The 14,392-nt window shown below is 38.7% G+C and overlaps 1 protein-coding gene across 3 annotated transcripts in view; it reads left to right on the plus strand.

Moving 5' to 3' along the window:
- The first annotated feature begins 884 nt into the window (after positions 1–884).
- ELOVL7 (ELOVL fatty acid elongase 7) overlaps positions 885–14,392 on the plus strand; it is a 43,346-nt gene continuing 29,838 nt past the window's right edge. The window contains exon 1 of one of the 3 annotated variants that reach the window (XM_039320200.1): positions 885–990. The gene's annotated coding sequence lies outside the window, so the exon portion shown is untranslated. The other 2 variants (XM_039320203.1, XM_039320211.1) reach the window with 2 other exon arrangements.

Consider the following 14,392-nt stretch of genomic DNA (forward strand, 5'->3'; position numbering starts at 1 on the left):
GTACAATAAAAATCCTGCTATATGATCTATATGGGGGTGCACCATGAATTAGATTTGGAAGTTACCCATATCATGCTGGAAATATATCACATCTATTCTAGCTTAGCTCATTGATTTCCAACAGATTTCAGAGTTAAATTCAAAGTGCCTGAATAACATCAGAGCACCCTGAGTGGCTTTTGGGCATTTACTTTGGAGAGAAGGTTTTCTCCATATATACCAGTAGTAGTTTAGGAACTGGAAGCTGTGTTCATTGGACAAAGAGACCTGTTAAATGAGCCACCCTGTGGTTTGATCTGAATTTTTTAGAGCCTGGGACTTTTCAGTGGTTTTATGAATTATGAAATTTTCTCTCACCCTCCATTCCATTAACTTGGGGATTGGTTGGTTTTTAAATATTTTAAATAATTTAAAAACCTGCCTTTTAGTCCTTCCACCAGTGCGGCAGTCCTTCTGTTTCACCTGCCAAGGTTTTTTTTTTTTTTTTTTTGCCTTTATACTGCATGTTGATTATATATTATTGATAGTTTTACAAAATTAGCATTTCTTTACGAGGTACGCTACACGAGGGTTCGAAGTAGACCACAACTTATTTTGTCAGCCGTGTGAATAGCGGAGGGAGGAAAAATACAACGTATTGAAACAGTCACTTCAAAAACTTCGGCGCCCAAAGCTTCTCCTTCTGCCACCTGCCCAAGAGGTCCGAGCCGAGGCTGCTGGTTGCTTGACGTCCAAGAAACACGTGCGGAGGCGACTGAGGTAAAGGTAAGCAGAAAAAAAAATGAGTCACAACTCACTCCGGCCAATCCAATGGGCGGATTCTGGGAGGCAGCGAAAGGCTGGGCTTCGCCAGGGCTGGAAGCCGCACGGCCGCTTCTTTTTCTCTCTCTCAGTTGCTGGTTGCCTTCTGGTGCGCCGGGCGCGGGAAGGAGGCGTCCGTCTCCTCCAGGGCGGCTAAGTGAGTGCAGCGCCTCTCGTTTCGGAACCAGCGTAAGCCCTGCGGAACTTGGTGGCAGGTGTCCTTTTCAAATAGAGCGGGCGCTGCTAGATTAATTCCTCTCGTTACTTAGGGCAAGGCGAGGCAGGCTGTAAAGCGCCGAATTTCAGGCTGCTCTTCCGAATGCTCAGCTATTTTCAGCGTAGGGATCGCATCGGTGGGACGGTACTTGCACTATAAATCTCCCAGTGGCCCAGCCAGCCAGTAGGATGGTGGATCTATGGAGCAGGTGGCAAAATCCTGGGAGAAGCGAGAGCACAATTAGTGGTTCGTTGAATTTAGGCACAACTAACTGGATTCTCTTAATAGGCGAAGCCTTAAGTCAACAATCCGCCTCACACAAAGGTGATGGCTTAACCTGGTGTGCGGGCTACGTCCGTGACTTGGGGAGGGGAAGCTGCTGTGGGATTGAAGGACGTCAGGAAATAAGGATGTGCGCGCTGCCCTGTTCTGGAACAGGCTTTCGCGGTACCCTTAGCAAAGCTTTCCTGGCGCTGGGGTCTCCAGGTGTGCTTCTACTTCCAGGCTGTTGTTAAAACTGGAGGATGCTAAGAGAAAGACTGGCCCTAACGAGTAACTTAGCAGGTAGAAAAGACCTTTTTTTGGGGGGGGGGGATTCAGGTTCGAGTGGAGTATTGGGTCTGGCCTCCTCGTTGCTGTTAACATGTAAATGATGGAGTCGGTTGGCCCTCATTCCTCTCAGCAGGAGAGTGACATTTTGCCTGGATTTGCACAGCACGCTAGACTAGGCTATAATGGGTAGTTTGTGTTTAAGGGGTTGTGATAACCAGGCCTCTTCGTCAGGCAGTAACCTGGTTTAGTGCTGCACAGCGGTCAATGTGCACGCGACAAGTGTGTTTGTTAATTCGTATTTAGTAATTTGGGTGAACTCTGTTGGAAAAGAAATTCGTTGCCTCAAGGCTTCCTGGCGCTGGGCATTAAAACCCCAAAGGCAGTGTTTTTCAACCTTGGAAATTTTAAGATGGGTGGACTTCAACTCCCAGAATTCCCCAGCCAGCTTCTGGGAGTTGAAGTCCACCCATCTTAAAGTTTCCAAGGTTGAAAAACACTGCCCAAAGGGACCCCTTTGGAGACATTTTTTTTCTTTTTTTCCTTGGCTCGTGAAATCGCTCGTGCCGTAGGTGCTTTAAATAGTTGTGTGGCCGTTGCCTGGGACCAGCCACTCACACACGACTTGCCCTGACCGGATCAAGAACGTGGCGGCTGCGCTCCCGGGGAAGGGACGAACCGAGCGCGTCGCCTGTGTTCCTGCCTGCTAAGGGTTGTTCGCCTGTCCGGGAAAGGCGACGAGAGAAACGGGCAGAATTTGATTGCTTGCTAGTGGAAGAGCCCCGTTTACGAACGGCGTCCTTTCCTCCTACAGTTCCTCCAGCCTCGTTTCTTCTGGATCCGTGAGTGCCTGGGCATGTTTTGCGGGAACCCCGTGCGCCGTGTGAAGGATGACTTTAAAGACACGCCTCTGCTATCCTAGACTTCCCCGGTGAAGCTGTTGCTTCACTTTTTCTGTACCGGCGTCTCCGGGTTTTAGGTTTTGTCATCTCCCGCTAGGGCGGAAAGAACATCTTCCTGAAACGTTGCGTAGTAAGTGCTGTGTTTGATGAATCAAAGATATGATTCAATCAAAAGCAGTTTCCTTTTTTCCTCCTCTTCTTCTCGTGCAGAATGAACCGGTGATGAGGTATTATTTTCTGCATTGCACAAAGATTTTAATGCATGTGATGTTATCTGGTGAGAATTGGGTGGCTCATTTCACTCCATATCTGTGAAGCATATCACTTGAGATTTTTGTGTACTTAGCCAATCAGATGTGAGCCAGATGTCCCACTAAGGGTGAACTTTAATTAAAGATAATGGAATCCTCTGGAATAGTACAGAGTAATGTGTTTCACTTGTTTTTATTGCTGCAGTCTAAAACAGCTTTCAGGAAACTAATTTTATTGCCTTTGTGCATACTCTCACGTTCAGCTCTTCTGTTAGTTCTAAGATTTGCTCAGAAAACTACTAAGGGTTAATTTTTTGTGCCTTCAAGAGATTCCACCCATTGTAAATGAAAGTGTGTATTGTATGGGGAGGGGTGAAAACTCTGGCCTGACTAGTTGAATTACTGGAGAGGAAAACTCTTTAATGAAAAAAGTTTGAAAAATTCCCCCAGGATTTGTCATGCTAACGGACTGTTTGAAAAACTCTGCACCTAACTGAAAGTCTTAATGTAAAATCAAATTGCATAATTAAAAGAATAATAAAATTGACCAACAAACCTAGTTTGTTCGGCTGCTGCTCTTTGTCTCCAGATATTCAGATAAACACTCAGAATTATGCTGGCTGTTAATTCTGGGAGTTGTGATCTCAAGACATCAGGTTTCCCATTTTCCCCCCAAATTGTTTCTAATCTAATCTTTGCACCTGCTTTTCTTACCTACAAAAAGCTAGTATGATATGTAGTTTTGTAATACTTGGTTTTAATTAACTAATGAACTTATCTCATGTTAGGCAAGTCCTATAATTCCTTCTCACAGTGTATAATAGAAGATATGATTTGATCATGTGGTGTAACTCTTTAGCTAAAGGATAATGAACAAATTCAAGCTCTTTGAGTAAAACATGCATGTGTTTTTAAAAATAGGTTCATTATGTGCAATTTATAATTAGAGCAAAAAGTGAGACAATGCCTTCAGTGTATGTCATAAGCCACAAGGGGTGATGATTTTTCATTTGGGAGGCAAGCAAGGCAAATTAGATGCATTGTTTTCCTTATCATTATTTACATTAAATTCATAATTGAGGGAATGAGGAAGTAAATAGAGTGACACAAACTCTGGATTATTGCTACAAGGCTGAAAGTGATACATAGAAAGGCCAAAGTATCACATATTTCAGCAACATTCCTTGTGGCAACTTACAGTCACAATTGGGACTAGAATCTTGGTCTTTGAGTGAAGCTGTTGTTAAGCAAGATGCCCTATGACTGCTTCCCTCAATGACTACAATCCTGGGACTCTGAGTTGTAGTTGCTAAATGATCTCCTGGGTGTTAAGCAGATGGGAGTTCCAGGTAAAAACTGTGAGGTGCTTGGGGGGAAGGCCCTGGTAAGGTCCATGGAGGTCTGTGTGGATCTTTCATTGGGCTGCAGGAACAGAACTAAAACCCCTGTCTTCTTGGGGGAAATCCTTTGTTGGGTAGCAGGAATGTTTTAAAAATATTTTGTGTTTTGATACATAATTTCAGTATAGCATACAGATATCCGTTCACTTTTTTTTTTAGAGACAAAAGTAGTGATGGGGACAGTTCCTGTTGAAACTCTGCCTACAATGTTGATTCAAAGCCATTTTTGACCTTTTATTTCTCGTGGTCTAAACCGTATGAATCATTTTGTCAGGAAAGAAGGGCTGATATTTTTCCCATCAAAGGTTTTTCCCCCCACCAAGCTCTGTCAGAATGGTATAAAGCAGTGTTTCTCAACCTTGACAATTTTAAGGCATGTGGATTTCAACTCCCAGAATTCCACAGCCAGCATTGCTGGCTGTGGAATTCTGGGAGTTGAAGTCCACATGCCTTAAAATTGTCAAGGTTGAGAAACACTGGTATAAAGAGTTCACCTTCTCTTAAAGTCTCAAAATGGAGTGATAATGTTATATTATGTCATGCCCCCATGTACAATTTTACATGACCATCAACCTCTGGAAGGGGGGGGGGTTCTCTATTTTTATATATCCAGTGGTGTTCCCACTTAAGTGACCACCAGGAGGCACCACGTTACTAGCTTTATCCTTATTGGGAATCTAAAGACAGAGGTAGCCAGATGTTATTCTGTGGGGTTCAAGCCCCTAACGGGAATTGAATTCACAGATCTTTGAACTTTAGGTGGCTATATGCAGTACAATAGCTTTATCTCAGAGAAAAACTGGGCAAAATATAAAATATTTGGAGGAAGGTTTTTGAAGTTTCATAAAATCAGTCAGATTTACCCCTCTGCTTGTCTCTACCAGGCTGATGTTCCTACCTTAGTTCCTTAACTGTGAGAGGAATTCCACAATGGAATTAGTGCATATACTTTCCTTCACTGTATGTCTTTCAAACAGAAACTGGAAAACCATTGGTTAGAGATGGTCTATTTCTGATTTTCTGCATCAAGTCTGGAAATCAACTAAACAGCCTATAAGATTTGATCTAATCTTATGTTAATAGTCCTGATATACCAGGAACAATGACATATATTTGTGCAAGTACTATAATAACTAGAATGCATAGGAATGTCCTCAATTTAAATTCTCACCAATAATCTTATTTGTATTGTTTTCCTAGGGAGAAGAAAATTCAGCTGAAATTCAGCTGAAATATGGGTGGGTGTAGAAATCTTGGCCTTACCTTGTTTATCACACAGCCATGAGGGAAGCCTTTTCTTACTGTCTTATTTTTCCTGTAATCTCAGCCTGTCTGGGTTCTGTGCTTTAAATTAGGGAGCAAATTCTTGAAAGTTTGGGAGAACTTCCACCTCTTGATGCCCATAGAAGATTTTCTGTGTCATAATGTCAGCAGAAAGGATGAAAAAGTTCAAACTATTCTTCTTCCAGGGACAGACAAGCAGATAAATTGCCCCCATTCATTCCTCAAACTCTAAAATGCCCTGGTGGCCCAAATAATGATAACTGAGGACTGGTTTTTCTGTTGGTTAGAAGTGGAGTTTTAATCCTAAAGAAGTGCTGAAAAATTGCAGGGCTGACATTCAGTGACAAAGAATGCTGGGATATTCCATGGGTTGTCCTCTCAAATTAATCCTAGTGGAACCCAACATATGGGAGCTATTTTGAATTAAGGCTTTTTCAAATGAGACACGTATCCAAAACAGCAGCAGCAACAACAACCATGAAAACCCTGGGAGCATCAGTAATAAAGCTAAAATGTTGCTACAAATATCATTTTCCCTTTGAGCATTTTGGATTGTCTAGGATTAATTTCAGCTCAGATCCAAACTGGCTGTTAGTCTAAGACAGGGGTAGGCAACCTTGACTCTTTTATGACTCGTGGACTTCAACTCCCAGAATTCCTGAGCCAGCATGGTTGGCTCAGGAATTCTGGGAGTTGAAGTCCACAAGTCATAAAAGAGCCAAGGTTGCCTACCCCTGGTCTAGGATTAGATGTGATGAGTGAGACATAATTAGATTAGGTAATCTTACAACAAGCTGGTGCTACATGTTATAGTTAAGGTCCACCAGCTTGATCATAACCTTGATTAAAATTCCAAATCAGTGTCAAGGGACTAGGGGAAAAACATATCTCCAAAAGGGACAGAGATTTAGGCTTATACAACACATTCAAGTTGTGTGGAACCAGTTTGAAGAAACCACCCTAGATTGCAGTGCCCAGAACTGGACACACCATTTCAAGCAAGGCCTGACTATTAAACAGAATGGCATAATTACTTCCCATAAACTGGACTCTCTACTCCTGTTAATATATTTTAGAATAGCATTTGCCCTTTTAGCAGTTGCATCAAATCATTGGCTTATATTCAGCTTGTGGCATAGTAGAACATGGCAGATTCTTTTTCCTTCCACAGAAACTAGAACCAAGTTGGATCTCCCCCATCTCGTATTTATGCTTTTCATTTATTTTCCTCAGCTGAAAACCTTTACGTTACTCACTTTAAATCTTTATTTCAACTGACTATTTAAGTCTGAAGAACTTTTTGAATCTTCTTTTTCTCTTCTAGCTACTCCTCCTAGTTTTGTGTAATTTGCGAAAGTAGTAAACATTTCTTCATCCCTTTCATGAATAAAGTTGCCCCATAGCTGAGTGATAGTCTACTCAATACTACTCTCCTACCTCCAGTTATGTAGACCCACTTCTGAGTACTCTCTGGGTACAGTTATTTAGCCAGTTACACATGTATATAATAATCATCTGTCCCTAATAATGTTATTTTTATGGTCCTTGGAGTCTGTTTTAGAGACATTGTGAGCAAGTTAGTGCAGTTTTCTTGGTAATATTTTCAAAGATGATTTGCCAGAAATGCCTTCTGAGATGTCACCTGGCTTTCCTGTTTTAGGATTGAGAGACCATGGCTGGCCCAAAGTCACTCAGCTGACTTTCATGCCTAGGATAGAACTAGGATTTGGGTTTTCCTGCTCTAGCTCAGCATCTTTAACCACAAAACCAAGTTGACTTTTTCCTATAGCAGACTATTTTCTTAATAAAGATATAATGAAGTACTTTGTCAGAAGCTTTGCTAAGGTCAAGGTACCCTACTGTATGTCTGCACTATATTCCCAATTTGTGAAGCTAGTAATTCTATCAGAAAACTGAGATAACATTAATCTGGCATGACTTGTTTGAGATAAACCTAAGCTGGCTCCTGCTAATTGTTGCATTCCCATCCAAATGCTCACAAATCTATTTAATAATTAGGTTTAGATGTCAAGATAACCGACTTGTAATTTCATGGGTTGCCTTCTTCCCCCTTTTAAAGATAGGAACAACATTTGCTCTCCTCCAGTCTTCTGGAACTTTATCCTTTCTCCAGAAATTCTCAGAGTCAGCAGCACTTTAGTCACCTCTGCTAGTTTCTTCAGTAACCTAGCATAATGGTTCTCAACCTTTTTTTCACCATGGACCCCCTTTAAATATCTTTAGTGGCCATGGACCACCAAGACTTAACTCAAGATTTAAATCTTAACATTTCTTCAAGCCTTTGCAGAACCCCTCTGACTAAATCATGCCCCCCACCAGAGGTCCACAGACCACAGGTTGAGAACCACTGACCTAGCATATAATTCATCTGGCACCAGAGACTTGAACTCATTAAAATTAGTTGAGTATTTGTTTGTGTTTTATTCTTCTCCTCATCTGTCCTGAAGTACGACTTCCTTCTCCATTAATAACACAGTTATTGCCAGGTAAGGTTTCACATCCTTTTTAAAATAAGACAACTCCAAAATAAGAATTAAAATGACCTGCCTCTCCACCCTTACCATTACCAAATTACCCCTTTCTCTTCACATCTGTGACCTCTTTATCTTTGCCAAAAAAGCATTTATTCTGGTTTCTGTTATAATCTGTATTTTCTGATAACTACTTTATACCTCTTTCTGATTATACCGCCCTGCTTTAATATGAGTGTGAAAAAAGAAAACACCCCCTTTTCTTTTCAGTGTTTTGAGAAAGCTCTTTGTGTATCTTCCAAAGAGAGGAGATATTTTTCCTTCTAGAATAGATTGTTTGCAGGTGTGCCATCTATATCTTGGACTGTAGGATTGCCACCCTTCCCTGACTTGTTTTTCTCCTTCAGGACTTCTCACCATTGGATCATGCCTGTGTGTAGGCTTATCAAAATCTGATCTTACATCCAGTATATCCAGTCTATTCTTTTTGCCTTTGATATCATGAACTCAAAGATAATCTGGTAATTTTCTTTCTGTTGGTAAGAATTAGTTCAACAATAGCAGATCTCCATATTCCTTGTTTTGCCTTTTGACAATTGGCATTGTTAGTAAGAAAAGACAAGAATTTGTTGGATCTTTTGGCACAGCAAGATTTCAGCACATGTCAGGGCAGCTACATTTCTGTTGTCATTAATATGTATATTTCTTTGAAAGCTTCATTACTTGATGCGGAAAGACCTAATCCCTAACTTTTGTCTGCCTAGATGGCTTAGAACTTTTGTTTTGCTGTCCTTTTATTCTTATTCAAACGCTATCCACAGGATTTCCATGCTCGGTTGTGTGATTTGTATTAAGCATATATTTGCTTAACATACAGCACAATATTCCCCCCACTTTTTTGAATCTATTAAATTCTGGCCTTCCAGGACTATGTTCCAATCATGAGTGTCATCTCTATGGCTCTGTGCCCAGGCCTTTGATTGAAGCGTCTTTTAGACTATGTGGGTTGTATTCCTTTATTCCCATCCAGTTTTGTCAATCTGCCATCTTTACCCTTCTTTTTGCCTCTTGCTGTTTTTCTTCTTGCTAATGTAAACAATGTGTAAACCATGAAGAATCAGTTTATTGATGTTGAGAATAAGGGATTAAAAATACCAAGACTTGAGTTAATGTGACTTGCCTATGGCAGATTACAACTTTTGTAAATAAATTACACTGTTAATCCAACACCTACATATAAAGTGCAATACTTATGTCTCATTTCACAATAATGTTAGCAAGATCCAATAATGTTAAATCTGAGAAGAGAAAAAGAAAGTGGAGCATATATCTTAGCAGGACTATGTGTCTAAATTTAAAACAGTAATTTTCTTCTCCCAGATAAAATGCTTAAGAAAAGACTGCCAAGAGTCACTCTATGAGGGTAAATAAATAAACAAACAAACAGTTTAAAATCCCTAGACTGAATGACTCAGATGTCTATCTTGATGCATTGTGTAACTTTTATTTTACTTCAGTTTGGGGGATTTGGAGGCTTTGAGTATTCTAATTTTATTAAAAAAAAATAATGTGGTATCTGTCCATGTGTCCTCTGCTTCTTTTATTAACTTTATGAATATATATTAATACATTAAACTTTATTAAACAAAAATGTACACATATAAATTTAAATATTTCTCTTATAATTAAAAATTAACAAAACAGTAGCATCCTAAACTATATATGACTTTCATTCATACTATTTTTACTTTATATATTTTTACTCTTTTCAGTAGTCATGGTCAGGTCATAAATAGAAGGCAAAGATATAGATAAGATTTAGATCAGGGGTAGTCAACCTTGGCTCTTTTATGACTCGTGGACTTCAACTCCCAAAATTCCTGAGCCAGCTAAGCTGATTTAGATCATACGAGGTTATACAAATTCACTGAGTAAATTTGGATTTGAGACCAATATTAGCTATTTCTTTCAGTCATTAGTTCATAAAAGCAAACTTTCTCATGAAATTAAAAATGAAGTTTGATGCTCAATACACTTGATTATATATTGTTGTTCAATCGCTAAGTCATGTCCAACTCTTCATGACCCCATGTCCATAATACGCTAAACCTCCTGTTCTCCAGAGTTTACCAAAATTCATGCTTATTGCATTCAAGACACTATCTAACCCTCCTCTGCTGTTCCCTTTTCCTTTTACCTTCAATTTTTCTAGGGTCTTTTCTAATGAGTCCTCCTTGTTAATTAAGACACTTAATTATACTGAGGAAGAATATACAGTTCATCTTTAAATTAATTCTCAATTCAGATATTGGAGAATTTACTTCTTAGTAGTTTTAATTTTATCAATAGTAATTCAATACTTGTCGATCTAGGAAATGTATTACTTACCTAGCCAATCAGTTCAATATAGGTTAACAAAGTAATCATGTTTTAATAATCATGTGTCTTTGATTCCTTTTTAAAAATTGATTTCTGACTTTTCATAGCTATTTGAACTGACATAAAACTCAGCATCCTGGAAATCTCTTCTGATACTTTTGTACCTGGGATTCAGAAGATTGTAAATATAATATAAATATGTATCCAGATTTACTCATATAATACAACCTTACTTTACTATTTACTATTTTAAAAAATGTGAGATTGTAACTGAATATGAGAAGTGATAGGCCTCCATTCTAACTGCATATTCTGTTCATAAAGGTGTACCTTGAAACTGGGTTAGAAATCCAAGTTTCTCAAATTGCTGTAAATGTTATTCTATGCATTACCTGTATGGGTAAAACTAATTCTTGGAGACAATAGCTTATTCCCCATTCTGTTGCTTGATGATTGACAAATAGAAACTAGAAGTTCTACCATACTTCTTAGGGCCAGTTAGTCTTTATCAGAAACTGAACCTTTCAGCAAGCAGAGAAAGAGATAAGATGTTGCACAAACACTTGGTAGTAAAAGAAAACCATTTCTGTTTAAATAGTCTTATATGCTTTGCATATGCTCTTTGCATATGCTCTCACACAGATTTGAGTACCTAAATAGTTTATTTTATGTGCACAAAGGAAGAGCAAATTGCATCCAAGGTTTGTATTCTGGACAGATATTCTGAAAAATATCAAGATTCCTCAGAATATATATAGCTTAATCTTGATAAATCTTGCTAGTTTATTAATTTTTTGGGATTTGCATTTGGTACTGCTGTTTTTCCATAGATTTATGTGTATACAGGTGTTTGGAAGCTATTCTGCTTGGATGAAGTAGTGTAGTATGTAGTTAGATTTATTCCCAAGCATATAACCTGTGCAATGAATTTCATACTTGAATTTGTTAACACTTGAATTTGCACTAAAAATAAACTAAAAATCCAGACTTATTACAAATTAGCTTAACATAATTGAACTTCTATTTGATGCATATAACTTATACATACTTGCTTTATTACTTTCTATTAAATAGGAACACTAAATAGTTTATTAAACATTTTGCCCTGGATGGTTACTTCCTTTACTCACCAGAATATCAATCCATCTTCATAGTTTGTTTAGTCTTCTTTTGAAGTAATATACAAGAAGGCTGGGCTTAGTAATGAAATTGGGTATTTGGTGGTGGTACCTCTTTATTAGTATAAAGTATGTCTTAATTTTAAGTTTACTAACATTTTTATTTTCATTAAAAAAACCGTTTTCTGTAACATTTTAACATTTTACTGGTTTTACTAACAGTGGGTTCATTGCTTTTTGTTTGTTTGTTTGTTTCTTAAACTGGGCATTCTATAGGAAGCAGTACCTGCAAGATAGGAAGAGTAATATCACAGAATTTAGATGTAATTGCAATTTGAGCAAAACAACAAATACTACCTGTTGTACCACTTGAATTCCAAGCCATCTCTCTTCAGTTCTTTTTGTGGCTACTCCTAGGATGATATTGTCTTTTTTTTTAAAGGATCACAGTTGGGTTGCTTATAGTTTCCTTTTTTGGTCAATTTCGGAGGGGTTAAGAATTATTTTAAATCTATTCTAAAATTTAAAATCTTAACATAACCCTTGAAATTGTGAAAACAGAATCATTGATTCATATTTTTTGCTGGTACTTCCAAGGTACAGAGTGGGCTCTGGTGATCTTAAACAGTTCAGAGGGCTGTAAGTCTTCCTGGTCTTGTTTTTAGTTTACCCTGAATCTGCAGAAAATATTTTTAAGCACTATTTTGCATATAGGCATATTTGATTCACTTTGTGATATACTGACCATTATTCTATGTACAAATATATATGTTCAAGTTTAGAAATTCATAAGAGTTTTTCTGCTGATTCAAAATTGGACACCTAGGTTTGTCAGGATTTAATATCTTTAATAAGATGATTCAGCTTGGTGATGAAAAAGGAATGAACTTGTACTTGACGTAAGCTCTGGTCTCACTTGGGAGCCATGTTCCTCTTCTCTCTGTTTAATGTTATGATCAAGATGAAAGGGAGAGAGGAACTTGTTGGGAATGAAAATAAAAGTTGTTGGATGAAAATTATTTGATGGGAAAAAAAGTTTGAAGGACACTAAGAAATTCATTTTGTTGAAGTTGATCCAATGATAATCTACTCTGTTCTTATTGCTACCCAGCCAAGGATCTCTGAAAGGACTAATGCAAGATGGTTAGGAAAGCATTTGATTATTCTTGCTTAGTATACAGTAATTCCCAGTATCAGCGTTAAAAAGATTCAAATTATGATTCCGGATACCATACATGTACTGTACAGACAAGACAAAGATACTTAGGCAGGCTCCATTGATTCAATATGCGACCTACCTAGGCCAGGATAGTTTTTATTCAGTGATTCATGCCCTAGCAACCTCAACACTGGATTAGTGATAGCTGCTGTACATGGACTTACCTTTGCCTATAGTCTAGAAGCTGCAACTGGTATAGAATGCACCTGCCCAGTTATTAAGATGGGCAGCGGTGAAAACCTACATAACATCCTTAAAATGCTGAACTTCCTGACTCTAAGCTATTGGGTTCACTAATGTGTCAATTTTATCAAAATCTAAATAGTTGACACAAGGACATGTAGTCCTTGACTTACAATAGTTCATTTAGTGATTGATTGAAGATTTAACAGCACTGAAAAAAGTGACTTACGACATTTTTCACACTTATGACCATTGCAGCATCCCCATGGTCATGTGATCAAAATTCAGCCACTTATCAACTGACTCATATTTATGACAGTCGCAGTGTCCCGGGATCATGTGATCACCTTTTGTGACTTTTTGACAAGCAAAATCAATGGGGGAGCCAGATTCACTTAACAACCCTATTAATTAGCTCATTTTTCGCATCTGCCTTTACACAAAGGGAAAAAACAGACCAACCTATCAAAAATAGTGCCATAAAAAACAAAATAGAAATACAAGTTAAGATAGGCAAGAAAATGGTAAGTGAACACCTGTCCAGCCTAGATGAGTTCAAATCACCAGAATCAGATGGATTACACCCCAAGGTACTTAAGGAACTGGCAGATGTGATCTCAGAACCACTGAACTATATTTTTCAAAGATCCTGGAGCACTGGGGAACTATCAGAGGACTGGAAAAGAGCTGATGTAGTTCCCATCTTCAAAAAAGGACCCAGGAAATTACAGACCTGTCAGCCTGACCTCAATATCTGGGAAGATTCTGGAAAAGATAATCAAACAACGAATCAGCGAACATCTAGAGGCAAACAAAGTCATTACTAAAAGCCAACACAGGTTTGTCAAAAAACAGATCATGCCAGACAAATCTTATTGCATTCTTTGACCAAGTGACAAAATTAGTGGATCAGAGGAATATGGTGGATATAATTTACTTGGACTTCAGTAAGGCATTTGACAAAGTAGATCACAACCTACTACTTGATAAGATAGAAAAATGCGCGTTAGACAGCATCACCACCAAATGGATCTGTAGCTGGCTGATCGGCCGTACTCAGCATGTGATCCTCAATGGAATCGCATCTACATGGAGGGAAGTGTGTAGTGGGGTGCCCCAAGGCTCTGTTCTGGGCCCAGTGCTCTTCAACATCTTCATCAACAATTTGGACGAGGGGATAGATGGGGAACTCATCAAATTTGCAGACGACACCAAGCTGGCAGGAATAGCCAGCACTCCAGAAGACAGGCTTAGGATATAGGAGGATCTGGACAGATTTGAACACTGGGCGCTATCTAACAAAATGAAATTCAGTGGTGAAAAAAGTAAGGTTCTGCATTTAGGCAACAAAAACCAAATGTACAGGTATAGTATAGGGGGTACCTTGCTCAATAGTAGTAACTGTGAGAGGGATCTCGGAGTCCTAGTGGACAATCATTAAATATGAGCCAGCAGTGTGCTGCAGCTGCCAAAAAAGCCAACACAGTGCTAGGCTGCATTAGCAGAGGGATAGAATCAAGATCACGTGAAGTATTAATACCACTTTACAATGCCTTGGTAAGGCCACACTTAGAATACTGCATCCAGTTTTGGTCAC

Source organism: Crotalus tigris, unplaced genomic scaffold, assembly GCF_016545835.1.
Source record: "Crotalus tigris isolate CLP2741 ecotype Arizona unplaced genomic scaffold, ASM1654583v1 scf7180000017604.1628558, whole genome shotgun sequence".
In the NCBI taxonomy this organism is placed as follows: Eukaryota; Metazoa; Chordata; class Lepidosauria; order Squamata; family Viperidae; genus Crotalus; species Crotalus tigris.